Source organism: Taudactylus pleione, unplaced genomic scaffold, assembly GCF_031769625.1.
Source record: "Taudactylus pleione unplaced genomic scaffold, aTauple2 ptg001928l, whole genome shotgun sequence".
In the NCBI taxonomy this organism is placed as follows: Eukaryota; Metazoa; Chordata; class Amphibia; order Anura; family Myobatrachidae; genus Taudactylus; species Taudactylus pleione.
The window spans coordinates 754,264-770,760 of NW_028286325.1; the positions used below are offsets into that span (position 1 = coordinate 754,264).

The 16,497-nt window shown below is 49.4% G+C and overlaps 1 protein-coding gene across 1 annotated transcript in view; it reads right to left on the bottom strand.

Moving 5' to 3' along the window:
* Positions 1–5,093, bottom strand: part of LOC148436173 (caspase-8-like) — a 141,320-nt gene extending 136,227 nt beyond the window's left edge. The window contains exon 1 of the mRNA XM_088465250.1: positions 5,030–5,093. The gene's annotated coding sequence lies outside the window, so the exon portion shown is untranslated. The remainder of the gene's footprint in view (positions 1–5,029) is intronic.
* Between the last annotated feature and the right edge of the window lie 11,404 nt (positions 5,094–16,497).

The window sequence follows — 16,497 nt, forward strand, 5'->3', positions numbered from 1 at the left end:
GTATGAGAGCTTGGGGGCAGCCCTTTGTATATGTATGAGAGCTTGGGTGCAGCCCTGTGTATATGTATGAGAGGTTGGGAGCAGCCCTGTATATATGTATGAGAGCTTGGGGGCAGCCCTGTGTATATGTATGAGAGCTTGGGGGCAGCCCTGTATATATGTATGAGAGCTTGGGAGCAGCCCTGTATATATGTATGAGAGCTTGGGGGCAGCCCTGTGTATATGTATGAGAGCTTGGGGGCAGCCCTGTGTATATGTATGAGAGCTTGGGAGCAGCCCTGTGTATATGTATGAGAGCTTGGGGGCAGCCCTTTGTATATGTATGAGAGCTTGGGAGCAACCCTGTATATATGTATGAGAGCTTGGGAGCAGCCCTGTGTATATGTATGAGAGCTTGGGAGCAGCCCTGTGTATATGTATGAGAGCTTGGGGGCAGCCCTGTATATATGTATGAGAGCTTGGGAGCAGCCCTGTGTATATGTATGAGAGCTTGGGAGCAGCCCTGTATATATGTATGAGAGGTTGGAAGCAGCCCTGTATATATGTATGAGAGCTTGGGAGCAGCCCTGTGTATATGTATGAGAGCTTTGGGGCAGCCCTGTATATAGGTATGAGAGCTTGGGGGCAGCCCTGTATATAGGTATGAGAGCTTGGGAGCAGCCCTGTGTATATGTATGAGAGCTTGGGAGCAGCCCTGTGTATATGTATGAGAGCTTGGGGGCAGCCCTGTGTATATGTATGAGAGCTTGGGAGCAGCCCTGTCTATATGTATGAGAGCTTCGGGGCAGCCCTGTGTATATGTATGAGAGCATTGGGGCAGCCCTGTGTATATGTATGAGAGCTTGGGGGCAGCCCTGTGTATATAGGTATGAGAGCTTGGGAGCAGCCCTGTGTATATGTATGAGAGCTTGGGGGCAGCCCTGTGTATATGTATGAGAGCTTTGGGGCAGCCCTGTGTATATGTATGAGAGCTTGGGAGCAGCCCTTTATATATGTATGAGAGGTTGGGAGCAGCCCTGTGTATATGTATGAGAGCTAGGGGGCAGCCCTGTATATATGTATGAGAGCTTGGGAGCAGCCCTGTGTATATGTATGAGAGCTTGGGAGCAGCCCTGTGTATATGTATGAGAGCTTGGGGGCAGCCCTGTGTATATGTATGAGAGCTTGGGAGCAGCCCTGTCTATATGTATGAGAGCTTCGGGGCAGCCCTGTGTATATGTATGAGAGCATTGGGGCAGCCCTGTGTATATGTATGAGAGCTTGGGGGCAGCCCTGTGTATATAGGTATGAGAGCTTGGGAGCAGCCCTGTGTATATGTATGAGAGCTTGGGGGCAGCCCTGTGTATATGTATGAGAGCTTTGGGGCAGCCCTGTGTATATGTATGAGAGCTTGGGAGCAGCCCTTTATATATGTATGAGAGGTTGGGAGCAGCCCTGTGTATATGTATGAGAGCTAGGGGGCAGCCCTGTATATATGTATGAGAGCTTGGGAGCAGCCCTTTGTATATGTATGAGAGCTTGGGAGCAGCCCTGTGTATATGTATGAGAGATTGGGGGCAGCCCTGTGTATATGTATGAGAGCTTGGGAGCAGCGCTGTGTATATGTATGAGAGCTTGGGAGCAGCCCTGTGTATATGTATGAGAGCTTGGGGGCAGCCCTGTGTATATGTATGAGAGCTTGGGGGCAGCCCTGTGTATATGTATGAGAGCTTGGGGGCAGCCCTGTGTATATGTATGAGAGCTTGGGGGCAGCCCTGTGTATATGTATGAGAGCTTGGGAGCAACCCTGTATATATGTATGAGAGCTTGGGAGCAGCCCTGTATATATGTATGAGAGCTTGGGAGCAGCCCTGTATATAGGTATGAGAGCTTGGGGGCAGCCCTGTATATAGGTATGAGAGCTTGGGAGCAGCCCTGTGTATATGTATGAGAGCTTGGGAGCAGCCCTGTATATAGGTATGAGAGCTTGGGAGCAGCCCTGTATATAGGTATGAGAGCTTTGGAGCAGCCCTGTATATAGGTATCAGAGGTTGGGGGCAGCCCTGTGTATATGTTTGAGAGCTTGGGAGCAGCCCTTTGTATATGTATGAGAGGTTGGGAGCAGCCCTGTATATAGGTATGAGAGCTTGGGAGCAGCCCTGTATATAGGTATGAGAGCTTGGGAGGAGCCCTGTGTATAGGTATGAGAGCTTGGGAGCAGCCCTGTGTATAGGTATGAGAGGTTGGGGGCAGCCCTGTGTATGTGTATGAGAGCTTGGGGGCAGCCCTGTGTATGTGTATGAGAGCTTGGGAGCAGCCCTGTGTATATGTATGAGAGATTGGGGGCAGCCCTGTGTATATGTATGAGAGCTAGGGGGGATGGCTGTGTAAATGTATGAGAGCTTGGGAGCAGCCCTGTGTATAGGTATGAGAGCTTGGGAGCAGCCCTGTGTATGTGTATGAGAGCTTGGGAGCAGCCCTGTGTATATGTATGAGAGATTGGGGGCAGCCCTGTGTATATGTATGAGAGCTAGGGGGGAGGGCTGTGTATATGTATGAGAGCTAGGGGGGATGGCTGTGTAAATGTATGAGAGCTTGGGAGCAGCCCTGTGTATAGGTAAGAGAGCTTGGGGGCAGCCCTGTGTATATGTATGAGAGCTTGGGGGCAGCCCTGTATATATGTATGAGAGCTTGGGAGCAGCCCTTTGTATATGTATGAGAGCTTGGGAGCAGCCCATTGTATATGTATGAGAGCTTGGGTGCAGCCCTGTGTATATGTATGAGAGATTGGGGGCAGCCCTGTGTATATGTATGAGAGCTAGGGGGGAGGGCTGTGTATATGTATGAGAGCTAGGGGGGAGGGCTGTGTATATGTATGAGAGCTTGGGGGCAGCCCTGTGTATATGTATGAGAGCTTGGGGGCAGCCCTGTGTATATGTATGAGAGCTTGGGAGCAGCCCTGTGTATATGTATGAGAGCTTGGGAGCAGCCCTGTGTATATTTATGAGAGCTTGGGGGCAGCCCTGTGTATATGTATGAGAGCTTGGGAGCAGCCCTTTGTATATGTATGAGAGCTTGGGAGCAGCCCTGTGTATATTTATGAGAGCTTGGGGGCAGCCCTGTGTATATGTATGAGAGCTTGGGGGCAGCCCTGTGTATATGTATGAGAGCTAGGGGGCAGCCCTGTGTATATGTATGAGAGCTTGGGAGCAGCCCTGTGTATATGTATGAGAGCTTGGGAGCAGCCATGTGTATATGTATGAGAGCTTGGGAGCAGCCCTGTGTATATGTATGAGAGCTTGGGGGCAGCCCTGTATATATGTATGAGAGCTTGGGAGCAGCCCTGTATATATGTATGAGCGCTTGGGAGCAGCCCTGTATATATGTATGAGAGCTAGGGGGGAGGGCTGTGTATAGTTATGAGAGCTAGGGGGGAGGGCTGTGTATAGGTATGAGAGCTAGGGGGGAGGGCTGTGTATAGGTATGAGAGCTAGGGGGGAGGGCTGTGTATAGGTATGAGAGCTAGGGGGGAGGGCTGTGTATAGGTATGAGAGCTAGGGGGGAGGACTGTGTATAGGTATGAGAGCTAGGGGGGAGGACTGTGTATAGGTATGAGAGCTAGGGGGGAGGGCTGTGTATAGGTATGAGAGCTAGGGGGGAGGACTGTGTATAGGTATGAGAGCTAGGGGGGAGGACTGTGTATAGGTATGAGAGCTAGGGGGGAGGGCTGTATATAGGTATGAGAGCTAGGGGGGAGGGCTGTGTATAGGTATGAGAGCTAGGGGGGAGGACTGTGTATAGGTATGAGAGCTAGGGGGGAGGACTGTGTATAGGTATGAGAGCTAGGGGGGAGGGCTGTATATAGGTATGAGAGCTTGGGTGCAGCCCTGTATATATGTATTAGAGCTAGGGGGGAGGGCTGTGTATATGTGTGAGCGTTAGATGTGTGCGACACTTTCATTCTGATATTGGGCCTGATTCAGACCCACTCGCGAGCGGCTGTCCGCTCGCAAGTGGGTCGATGTTATGCACTGAGCATGCGCATGACGGAGGGAGCTCCGTCGTGCGCATGCGCCAGACGCGACGAGCGAAGGACAGTCCTTCGCTCGTTGTGTCCGATCAAAGGGGGCGTGCTGTCAATGTTGATTGACAGCACGCCCCCTTTGGTGGGCGTGCCGGGGGCGTGCCTCCCTGACGGGGGCGTTCCCACGGGAACGCCTCCCGTCAGAAGCCGGCCCACTGACATCACTAGTGATGTCAGTGGGAGTGATTTTGGCTCTGATAGAGCCAAAATCACTCCGGAGCTTGCGGTTGAAAACCTCAACCGCAGGCTCCGGCTCGCAATTTCGATGGTCGCGATGGTCGAGACCATCGCGGCCATCACAAAGCACGCTCGTATAGCCTGTGTTTGGTGACCCACAGCTATACGAGCGTCCAGGAGGACGCTCCATGAAAATGGAGCCCGGCCCTCATTCAGAGCGTGCTCTCTGCTCAGAGCGTACGGCTCTGAATGAGGGCCATTGTTCCTAAGGAAGGAGAGGAAACTGCGTTTCACTTTCAATTTGTAAAACAAGTTACTTTACAATGAATATAGAGTTTGTTTCCTTGATGAAGGTTGTAGCATAAAACTTAGTTTTAAAACTTTTTTTTCTGTGTTGTAAAAGGTTCTGTGTTCTGATGTTACTTACACAGCAGATCAGAGCAGACCCCGTCCCACAGACCTGTCATTACTCCTTATAGTACATACACAGCAGATCAGAGCAGACCCCGTCCCACAGACCTGTCATTACTCCTTATAGTACATACACAGCAGAGCAGACCCCGTCCCACAGACCTGTCATTACTCCTTATAGTACATACACAGCAGAGCAGAGCCCATCCCAGAGACCTGTCATTACTCCTTATAGTATATACACAGCATAGCAGACCCCGTCCCACAGACCTGTCATTACTCCTTATAGTACATACACAGCAGAGCAGAGCCCATCCCAGAGACCTGTCATTACTCCTTATAGTATATACACAGCTGAGCAGACCCTGTCCCACATACCTGTCATTACTCTTTATAGTGTATACACAGCAGAGCAGAGCCCGTCCCAGAGACCTGTCTCACAGAGGAGTCATGAGTTCCGATACACAGACTTCCTCCTCACATCACACAGTCCCGCCTTTCTTCTCAGACGTTTCCCTCTCATCCTCTGTCTGAGTTATGTATGTGTTTGCTATGTAGTGTCACTATAACAGTGTACAAAGGGCCTGACTCATTTCAGATCGCAACTGCAACAGCGTTCGCCGTTGGCCGATTGTTGCGTACTGCGCATGCGTATATATCGCAGTGCGATCGCACTGTGATTACACAGAGCATGGTAAACCATCACAGTGAGTGACAGGCTGTGAGCGTTTGGGGGTGGTGACGGGGGAGTGGTTGGAGAAACACAGGCGTACCTGTCCGTATGAACGCCGTTGCACGGGCGTGCATAAATTAGCCACTGTGACGGCATACGCAACTTTAGTGCTTACTGCGTGTAATGACGATAGTAATTTCTGAGTAAGGTCAGGGCTGCTGTAATTGTGCGTGAGGGGCCGATGGTACTCCTTGTTCCCAATTTATATGCAGGACTGCGAGGTATTACGGATGTGAGATAGCGGTAGTGAGAGGCAGTGGGCGTCTCTATGCTGGCTGTCGCAGCAGACTTGTGTGCGATTACGGAGCTGCGATCGCAATAGCGATCCGTAATGAATTAGGCCCAAAGTTTTTAAAGACAAGTCATGTAATGTATGGGTTTAAATGGATCTCTTGTTACACTATTAATTAATATATCAAAAGCAAAAGAACAAACAGTATAGTATGTGTAATATAAACTTGACGGATTTTCTTTTATTCTTTAGACCCGAGCTCCTTTTACATCACCGTCTGGGGTGATCAGTTAGTCTGCTCTGTATGTCATTATATATTTATTTATCTCATATACTATGGGGTAGTTTTACTAAAGCTTTTAAAAATGACAAGTGGAGGTGTTACCCATAGCAACCAATCAGATTCTAGTTATAATTTCTCCATTGTATCCTAGAAAATGATAGACAGAATCTATGGGCAACACCCCCTAAGCATGCACAGTACTTCCACCATTGGCCAACTGCATGAATTTTGGTAATGCGTGCAGCTAGTGTACAGTTAGCGTACAGTAGGCATGCAGTTAGCGTGCAGTAGGCATGCAGTTAGCGTGCAGTAGGCATGCAGTTATCGTGCAGTTAGCATGCAGTTAGCATGCAGTTGGCGTGCAGTTAGCGTGCAGTTGGTCTGCAGTTGGCATGCAGTTAGCATGCAGTTAGAGTGCAGTTAGCGTGCAGGTAGCATGCAGTTAGAGTGCAGGTAGCATGCAGTTAGAGTGCAGTTAGCATGCAGTTAGCATGCAGTTAGAGTGCAGTTAGCGTGCAGTTAGCATGCACCTATGGATCAGGCTCTATGGTAGCTGTAATCTTCAGTTTTTCAGGCTCAACAAATTTTCTGAAATAATCCACATTTCGCCAGAATGTATGTTACTAGGACGGATGAAAGAGTTTGCTAGTAGTAGGAATTACATTCTCATAAAATGCAGCAATGAAAGAGATATTACATGTAATATATAAGTAGAAAATGAACTGACAGTACTAAGAGGTTCTCAAGGGCTTGTAGGAGGGGGGCCTGGAACATTGAGTTATAAAGTAAATTAGGGCTAGGGTTAGGCTGCAATTAGGGTTAGAGTCAGAGTTTGGGCTAGGCTGCAATTAGGGTTAGAGTCAGAGTTAGGGCTAGGCTGCAATTAGGGTTAGAGTCATAGTTAGGGCTAGGCTGCAATTAGGGTTAGGTTTAGGGCATACTTACCGACTTTCTTGCATCCCCTCCGGGAGGGGGCAGCCAGGTTGGTGCACACTGTGACTTCGTCTTGGTAAGCGATCATAGATCACTTTTGATCCCACTGGATCTTAGGGTACAAGGGATTCCCTCTTACCATCAGTAATAGTCTGTTAGTGACTCCTCCCAATGTGCTTTGGACAGGTAACTTGCTGTCACCACCAGGTTCCTGCAAACAACACCTGGAACCTCTTGTTCCCCCAGGCTCCTACATCAGCACCTGGAACCTCTTGTTCCCCCAGGCTCCTACATCAGCACCTGGAACCTCTTGATCCCCCAGGCTCCTACATCAGCAGCTGGAACCTCTTGTTCCCCCAGGCTCCTACATCAGCACCTGGACCCTCTTGTTCCCCCAGGCTCCTACATCAGCACCTGGAACCTCTTGTTCCCCCAGGCTCCTACATCAGCACCTGGACCCTCTTGTTCCCCCAGGCTCCTACATCTGCACCTGGAACCTCTTATTCCCCCAGGCTCCTACATCAGCACCTGGACCCTCTTGTTCCCCCAGGCTCCTACATCAGCACCTGGATTCTCTTGTTCCCCCAGGCTCCTACATCAGCACCTGGAACCTCTTGTTCCCCCAGGCTCCTACTCTTGTTCCCCCAGGAACCTCTTGTTCCCCCAGGTTCCTACATCAGCACCTGGAACCTCTTGTTCCCCCAGGGTCCTACATCAGCACCTGGACCCTCTTGTTCCCCCAGGCTCCTACTTCAGCGCCTGCAACCTCTTGTTTCCCCTGGCTCCTACATCAGCACCTGGAACCTCTTGTTCCCCCAGGCTCCTACATCAGCACCTGGACTCTCTTGTTCCTCCAGGCTCCTACATCAGCACCTGGACCCTTTTGTTCCCCCAGGCTCCTACATCAGCACCTGGAACCTCTTGTTCCCCCAGGCTCCTACATCAGCACCTGGAACCTCTTGTTCCCCCAAGCTCCTACATCAGCACCTGGAACCTCCTCTGCTGTGTATGTGTAGACAAGATCCGACCACACCTCCTGATTGGTGTTGGCTGGTTCCCACTGGTCCCTCAACATGGACCAGGCTCTGCACGGTAGCTGGCAGAGGGCTTGAGCTTGGAGACACTGGGCTCAATTCCAGAACAGTCGGAGAACAGAATAGCGTGTGGCGCAATTCTGTTGTCGCAGGATACAGATCCAGTCGGCTTAAAGGCAAGATGTTTATTGCTCAAATACTCTTTCCATTTGTAAGTATTTCTTTGAGAGTACAGCATACAGCAGTACACAGCAGTATAACTCCTCTTGATGTCACAGAAGGTACTGTATACATGAGAACAGGCTCACATGCCTTCTTTTATCTTAGTCCAGTGGTTCCCAAACTTTGCGCCGTGGCACCCTGGGGTGCCTTGGGACACTTGCAGGGGTGCCTCAGGTTGGTGGTCCAGCACCAAATCAAATTATTTATGGTCAATGTAATGTAAATATGTGGACAAAGAGAAGCGCAAACCTGTCCACACCACATAACTGACCCTAAGGATGACAAGTTAGCACATCCCTGTCCTCACCACATAACTGACCCTAAGGATGACAGGTCAGCACATCCCTGTCCTCACCACATAACTGACCCTAAGGATGACAGGTCAGCACATCCCTGTCCTCACCACATAACTGACCCTAAGGATGACAGGTCAGCACATCCCTGTCCCCATCACATAACTGACCCTAAGGGTGACAGGTCAGCACATCCCCGTCCTCACCACATAACTGACCCTAAGGGTGACAGATCAGCACATCCCCGTCCTCACCACATAACTGACCCTAAGGGTGACAGGTCAGCACATCCCTGTCCTCACCACATAACTGACCCTAAGGGTGACAGGTCAGCACATCCCTGTCCTCACCACATAACTGACCCTAAGGATGACAGGTCAGCACATCCCTGTCCTCACCACATAACTGACCCTAAGAATGACAGGTCAGCACATCCCTGTCCTCACCACATAACTGACCCTAAGGATGACAGGTCAGCACATCCCTGTCCCCACCACATAACTGACCCTAAGGATGACAGGTCATCACATCCCTGTCCCCACCACATAACTGACCCTAAGGATGACAGGTCAGCACATCCCTGTCCATAACTGACCCTAAGGATGACAGGTCAGCACATCCCTGTCCCCCACCACATAACTGACCCTAAGGATGACAGGTCAGCACATCCCTGTCCTCACCACATAACTGACCCTAAGGATGACAGGTCATCACATCCCTGTCCTCACCACCTAACTGAGCCTAAGGATGACAGGTCATCACATCCCTGTCCTCACCACCTAACTGACCCTAAGGATGACAGGTCAGTACATCCCTGTCCTCACCACATAACTGACCCTAAGGGTGACAGGTCAGCACATCCCCGTCCTCACCACACAACTGACCCTAAGGATGACAGGTCAGCACATCCCTGTCCTCACCACATAACTGACCCTAAGGGTGACAGGTCAGCACATCCCTGTCCTCACCACATAACTGACCCTAAGGATGACAGGTCAGCACATCCCTGTCCTCACCACATAACTGACCCTAAGAATGACAGGTCAGCACATCCCTGTCCTCACCACATAACTGACCCTAAGGATGACAGGTCAGCACATCCCTGTCCTCACCACATAACTGACCCTAAGGATGACAGGTCAGCACATCCCTGTCCCCATCACATAACTGACCCTAAGGGTGACAGGTCAGCACATCCCCATCCTCACCACATAACTGACCCTAAGGATGACAGGTCAGCACATCCCCGTCCTCACCACATAACTGACCCTAAGGGTGACAGGTCAGCACATCCCCGTCCTCACCACATAACTGACCCTAAGGGTGACTGGTCAGCACATCCCCGTCCTCACCACATAACTGACCCTAAGGGTGACAGGTCAGCACTTCCCTGTCCTCACCACATAACTGACCCTAAGGATGACAGGTCAGCACATCCCTGTCCTCACCACATAACTGACCCTAAGAATGACAGGTCAGCACATCCCTGTCCTCACCACATAACTGACCCTAAGGATGACAGGTCAGCACATCCCTGTCCCCACCACATAACTGACCCTAAGGATGACAGGTCAGCACATCCCTGTCCATAACTGACCCTAAGGATGACAGGTCAGCACATCCCTGTCCCCCACCACATAACTGACCCTAAGGATGACAGGTCAGCACATCCCTGTCCTCACCACATAACTGACCCTAAGGATGACAGGTCATCACATCCCTGTCCTCACCACCTAACTGAGCCTAAGGATGACAGGTCATCACATCCCTGTCCTCACCACCTAACTGACCCTAAGGATGACAGGTCAGCACATCCCCGTCCTCACCACATAACTGACCCTAAGGGTGACAGGTCAGCACATTCCCGTCCTCACCACATAACTGACCCTAAGGGTGACAGGTCATCACATCCCTGTCCTCACCACATAACTGACCCTAAGGGTGACAGGTCAGCACATCCCCGTCCTCACCACATAACTGACCCTAAGGATGACAGGTCATCACATCCCCGTCCTCACCACATAACTGACCCTAAGGATGACAGGTCAGCACAATTTACTTCATTTTACTACTTTACTTCTGAATTTCTCAATAACAAACTTTTGGCTTAGGGGTGCCGTGAAAATAATGCTGATACACTAGGGTGCCATGGTTCAAAAAAGTTTGGGAACCACTGTCCTAGTCCATTACACAATACCACAGGGGGTAAGTTTGCCCTGTGGTTTTTACCCAATCAACTTGAGCGCATGTGCATGGCATGCACAATGAATGCTCACCTTTAACATTGTCCCTAATGGACAGTGGGGAGTGGTCACTGCTCTGTGCCTGAGCCCACCTGCAGTGATTGTCACCGCCCAGGTGCCAGCACATCTGGGATTGGGGAAAAGATTCCTCCAAAACGTACTTCCAGGAATCTGCTAAGGCACCAAGTCTACCACCTGTAGCTTCAATCTGAGGCCCTCACTCAGAGCCGCTTGTAAGCGGCCGCTCGTTCGTTATGAGCGATGTTCGCACTTCTGCGCATGCGTACAGATTGTAATACGCATGCGCGAACCAGTCAGTGCGGCCGAAAATCGTTTGTTCGCTAAATAGTGAATGCCTGTTATTTTGAGTGACAGAATGAGGCGTATGTGGGTGGTAACAGGGGAAGGTGCTTGAAAACGGGGAGTGGAAATCAGAACGCAGGCGTGCTTAAAGGTCAAAACGGGCGTTTTAAGGGGGTGCATAATTAATACAGCAGCGTCATTGACCACGTCACTGGGTTATTTTATAGCCAGAACTGCTCGCAAGATTGTGGTAGCAAAAACCAACCACAAGAATAGCGAGCAGTTCATATGCTGTTCGATGTACTCGATTAATCTAATAAATAGCGGAGATGACGTATGGTGCGAGCGGCCAGGGGGCGTCTTTTTCAAAATTACGACCACAAGTTTTGTTCGCTCGTTCAGACATAGAGGCGTGAATAGACCGCAAAGAGCGAACGGTTCGTTTGAATAGCCACCCCTTTATTCTGAACGAGCGAGCGCAAAGAGCGTCCGGCTCTGAATCAGGCCCTGAGCACCAAATAGGGACATCCAGAGTCCCTGGGCAGGGTTTCCTGGCCATGGAGGGAAGCTCTTTGGAGCTCCCTGAAACTACTTAGCTGGCTGCATTGGCGAACTCCTAATGCACCTCCTCATACCACTTTCAGGCTTGAGGCTGCATGGGAAGACATTCTGGGCCTGATTCAGACCCACTCGCGAGCGGCTGTCCGCTCGCAAGTGGGTCGATGTTATGGACTGAGCATGCGCACGATGGAGGGAGCTCCGTCGTGCGCATGCGCCAGACGCGACGAGCGAAGGAAAGTCCTTCGCTCGTTGTGTCCGATCAAAGGGGGCGTGCTGTCAATGTTGATTGACAGCACGCCCCCTTTGGTAGGCGTTCCGGGGGCGTGCCTCCCTGATGGGGGCGTTCCCACGGGAACGCCTCCCATCAGAAGCCGGCCCACTGACATCACTAGTGATGTCAGTGGGAGTGATTTTGGCTCTGATAGAGCCAAAATCACTCCGGAGCTTGCGGTTGAAAACCTCAACCGCAGGCTCCGGCTCGCAATTTCGATGGTCGCGATGGTCACGACCATCGCGGCCATCAAAATGCACGCTCGTATAGCCTGTGGGTGGTGACCCACAGCTATACGAGCGTCCAGGAGGACGCTCCATTTTCATGGAGCCCGGCCCTCATTCAGAGCGTGCGCTCTGCTCAGAGCGTACGGCTCTGAATGAGGGCCTCTGTTTTCCTGGAAGGGGCTGGAGCATCCAGCAACCCACAGAGAGCACTGGATCTCCTGGACTTCTATGGAAAAAGGAAAGTGCAATTTAACTTTAAATATACATTTAAAATACATACTCTGGGCGGTTTTACGCACTACAGGCACTGCAGCTCAGGAACTGCTTACACATTTTATTTCATGGGCACATATTTAAAAGATTTATATGTTTTTGTTTACAAACTGTGCCCAGCGCTGAGCTTTGCTAACATAACCCTGCAGCCTGAGACCGGGGCTCTCTTCCGATGCCGCGCAGCTTGAGCATCAAACTTGGAGCCGGATTTCCTGGTCACCCCAGCAGACAGCTCCCGGTCCCCAGCGATGGAAACACAGCCCTGCAGCCCCAGGACTAGATCTCCCCTGTATTGGTTCTAGGTTCACAGTCTCCCAGGGCAGTCCACGGGAGGTTAATACACTCAATCGCCGCAGCCGCTGGCAAAGCTGGCCCTAGCCAAATTAGTGCCCTATGCAAGATTTTGGGAGGTGCCACCGGGATCCTGAAAGTGTGTTGTGTGGCATCACAGAAGAGGAGGTCTCACTGTACTGTGGCTTCTTCCCCATTGTGGTGCGCTCCCAGCAACCCTTACCCAGCACAGATCACCGGACAGCACACATCACCCAGCACAGATCATAGCACAGTACCCCTTACCCAGCACAGCACCCCTTACCCAGCACAGCACCCCTCACCCAGCACAGATCACCGGACAGCACACATCACCCAGCACAGATCATAGCACAGTACCTCTGTCTCAGCACAGCACCCCTCACCCAGCACAGCACCCCTCACCCAGCACAGCACCCCTCACTCAGCACAGCACCCCTCACCCAGCACAGCACCCCTCACCCAGCACAGATCACCGGACAGCACACATCGCCCAGCACAGATCACAGCACAGTACCTCTGTCTCAGCACAGCACCCCTCACCCGGCACAGCACCCCTCACCCAGCACAGCACCCCTTACCCAGCACAGCACCCCTCACCCAGCACAGATCCCCGGACAGCACACATCACCCAGCACCGATCACAGCACAGTACCTCTGTCTCAGCACAGCACCCCTCACCCAGCACAGCACCCCTTACCCAGCACAGATCACCGGACAGCACACATCACCCAGCACAGATCATAGCACAGTACCTCTGTCTCAGCACAGCACCCCTCACCCAGCACAGCACCCCTCACCCAGCACAGATCACCGGACAGCACACATCGCCCAGCACAGATCACAGCACAGTACCTCTGTCTCAGCACAGCACCCCTCACCCGGCACAGCACCCCTCACCCAGCACAGCACCCCTTACCCAGCACAGCACCCCTCACCCAGCACAGATCCCCGGACAGCACACATCACCCAGCACCGATCACAGCACAGTACCTCTGTCTCAGCACAGCACCCCTCACCCAGTACAGCACCCCTTACCCAGCACAGTACCCCTCACCCAGCACAGCACCCCTCACCCAGCACAGATCACCAGACAGCACACATCACCCAGCACTGATCACAGCACAGTACCTCTGTTTCAGCACAGCACCCCTCACCCAGCACAGTACCCCTCACCCAGCACAGCACCCGTACTAACCACTAGCCGTCATTCCAAATGCCCTAGGCATTTGCTTAGTTTGTCTATGCCTAGGGCCGGCTCTGGCTGCTGGAGAGGGTCTGGGGCCGTGGAACATCAAAATTAAATTTTTAAACATTGCCCCTTAGTGCCTGTTACACATTTTACATATGGTCATAAATAAAAGGGAAGGGAAAGAGGACAAATTCATCACACTGATCCTGAATAGATCTCTTTAAACAATAATATGAAAAATATGAGAATGCTATAACCACCTCTGATGTAGATTTCGGTATTATAGTACCATTAATATTACAGGGTGGTGGTGCTACCTAGAGTAAAATTTAGGATTACGAAAAACAAGGAATATTGGTTCATAGAGAACTTCAACCTACGAACTGTGTATGGCTGCACTCTGATAGCTCAATCAGTATCAGTTAAAACATAACTTTTATTAATACCTATGACAATTCAATATAAAAGGACTTACATAGATATCAGAGATCTGACAAAAGATGTGAAAAGAGTGAATAAATAAATCTCGGTTAACAATAACCCAGATAAAGAAGGCGAAATATGAGAAATACATATGTTGGACAATAAGACATGAAACATGTATTAATATAATAAAAAACACCAGGTCAAAAGATGTTAAAAAGTTGTATTCAATGAAATAGTAAAGTACAAATGTACTCTAGTAATTCCCAATATGGGTTTATGACAGCAAAAATAGAGAAATAGAAAGTTAGGGGTATCAGATTCAATACTAGGCTCTGCTGCTCCTTTCACACTTAGAAAAGTGGAGGAAAAGGAGTGAGATCTTCTAGCATTGTTACCCCAAAGATAAATAGCCAACAGTGGTCCTGGTCTTCACACCAAATTACTGCTGTTTGCTGTCAGGCCCAAGGTATTGGACCGCAAATGAGTGAATTTATAGGTTGAAATGAGGACCACTGGGAAGGTACAGGGTACTGTAGAGATGTAACCGTGGATCAGACAGAAAATGATGGGTCTCAAATGTAAGTGATCATACCTTATCACAGTCAATGGTGTGGAAAAAGGGGGGCTCTAGTGACACAGTATAATATAGTATTAGAACATTATAGTATGAAGGAAATATTGGTTAACAGAGATTAGGAAAGTAGGGGCTAAAGATTCTACAACCAGGCTCTGCTGCTCGGTCTCATACACAATTTGCAGAGGAGGAGGAGGAGTGAGAGATCTTCTGGTGTAGTGGTCCCGAGAAAAGCAGTCAAGAAGAGGTTCCCGTCATCAACCTCAATTTCTGCTGTTGGTTGTCATACCCACAAGCATAGGACAACAAATGAGAGAATTTCAGGTTGGTATGAGAGCCTATTGAAGAAATGAAACGAATTAACACACTCTCTTACCAAAATTGTGGATGAACATCACTAGTGCACATAAAAAATTATTATTGCCATCATAATAAACAATATAGATCAAGAAGACACATCAAAAGGGTATATCTCAAAAATAAGTATGGTGTTCACACCCACTGAAGTTACATCTGTAAATAAAATATCCAAAGGTATGCCAAACTATTGCTTGGTTGTAAATAGTAAATAAAACAGGAGTCTCAGCGCCAGTCCATTTAGCGGTAATCCTTTGTCACATGAGAATCAAAGTTACATGCTATAATCCCAGATAATGTTAATATCAGCGAAAATACATATACCATCTCTTGTCAGCTAATATAAACCCAAATTGGGAGAGGTATGGTAATCAACTAGATGTGTAACCAAGGGCATATAAAAAAAGAGGGAAGACTGGTACCTGGAGGCACTTATAGTGTCAAGTATATAAGATATAACCTTTATTTATTTGACAACTTTTTAATATGAAATCAGCTAAATAAGATGTACACAATATAAAACAGAAAGTAAAGCAGATTCCCCTGATTCATTCCCCACTTTGTATAGTGTGGAGACATCAGGCCCCACCAAGAAACCTTGTCCCTCTATGGCCAGACATAATGGCCTCACTCCCAAGCTGATTGCTTTGTGTTACAGAGAGAAACAATGTATCAGAGAGGACTGACCCAGCGATGGCCATTGGGCGTTTTGGCTGAGTATAAGGTACATAAAGCTCAGTGAGGTCATTTACAGAAGACAGAAGCCTCGTACGATTCCATCTCTTCCTTATGATGTCACAATGGCTGCTGGTACCTGGCCACATTTGCTGTCACCAATGGAAGCAGAACATTCCCCACCATGAAGCATTATTACAATCTGTAACTAATAAAGTACATGGAGAACAATAGTCCTACCAAGATGGACCCACAAGAAGTAGGATTAGAAGATGTAGTTAGCAGACATGAAGGTATCTAAATCTTATCTGCTTCCAATGGTACATGGTGAATTATTAGTCCTAACATGGGAGCAAATGACAATTTCAGATAACATTTTGTTAAACAAAATTATTATATAATTTATTGTTTATCTCCAATTATTTGTTCTATGCTTTCATTTCATAGTACATTGAGATGTGACACTGGGTATATTTAGTAGGGTAATAGGATTGCCTCTTCGTATCTTTTAAGTTATCTTCTATTATCAGGGGAATGGGCTACACTGGGCATCCCTCCTGCACATATCCCATTGCCTGGGAGAAAGGGGGGAAGTGCAGTCTCAGCGGGGTCCCAAAAATGTATATTACACATGTGGACCAGCGGGATCCCCCATCACTATTATTGTTAATAATAAATTATTCCGTGCCTCCGAATGTACAGGAT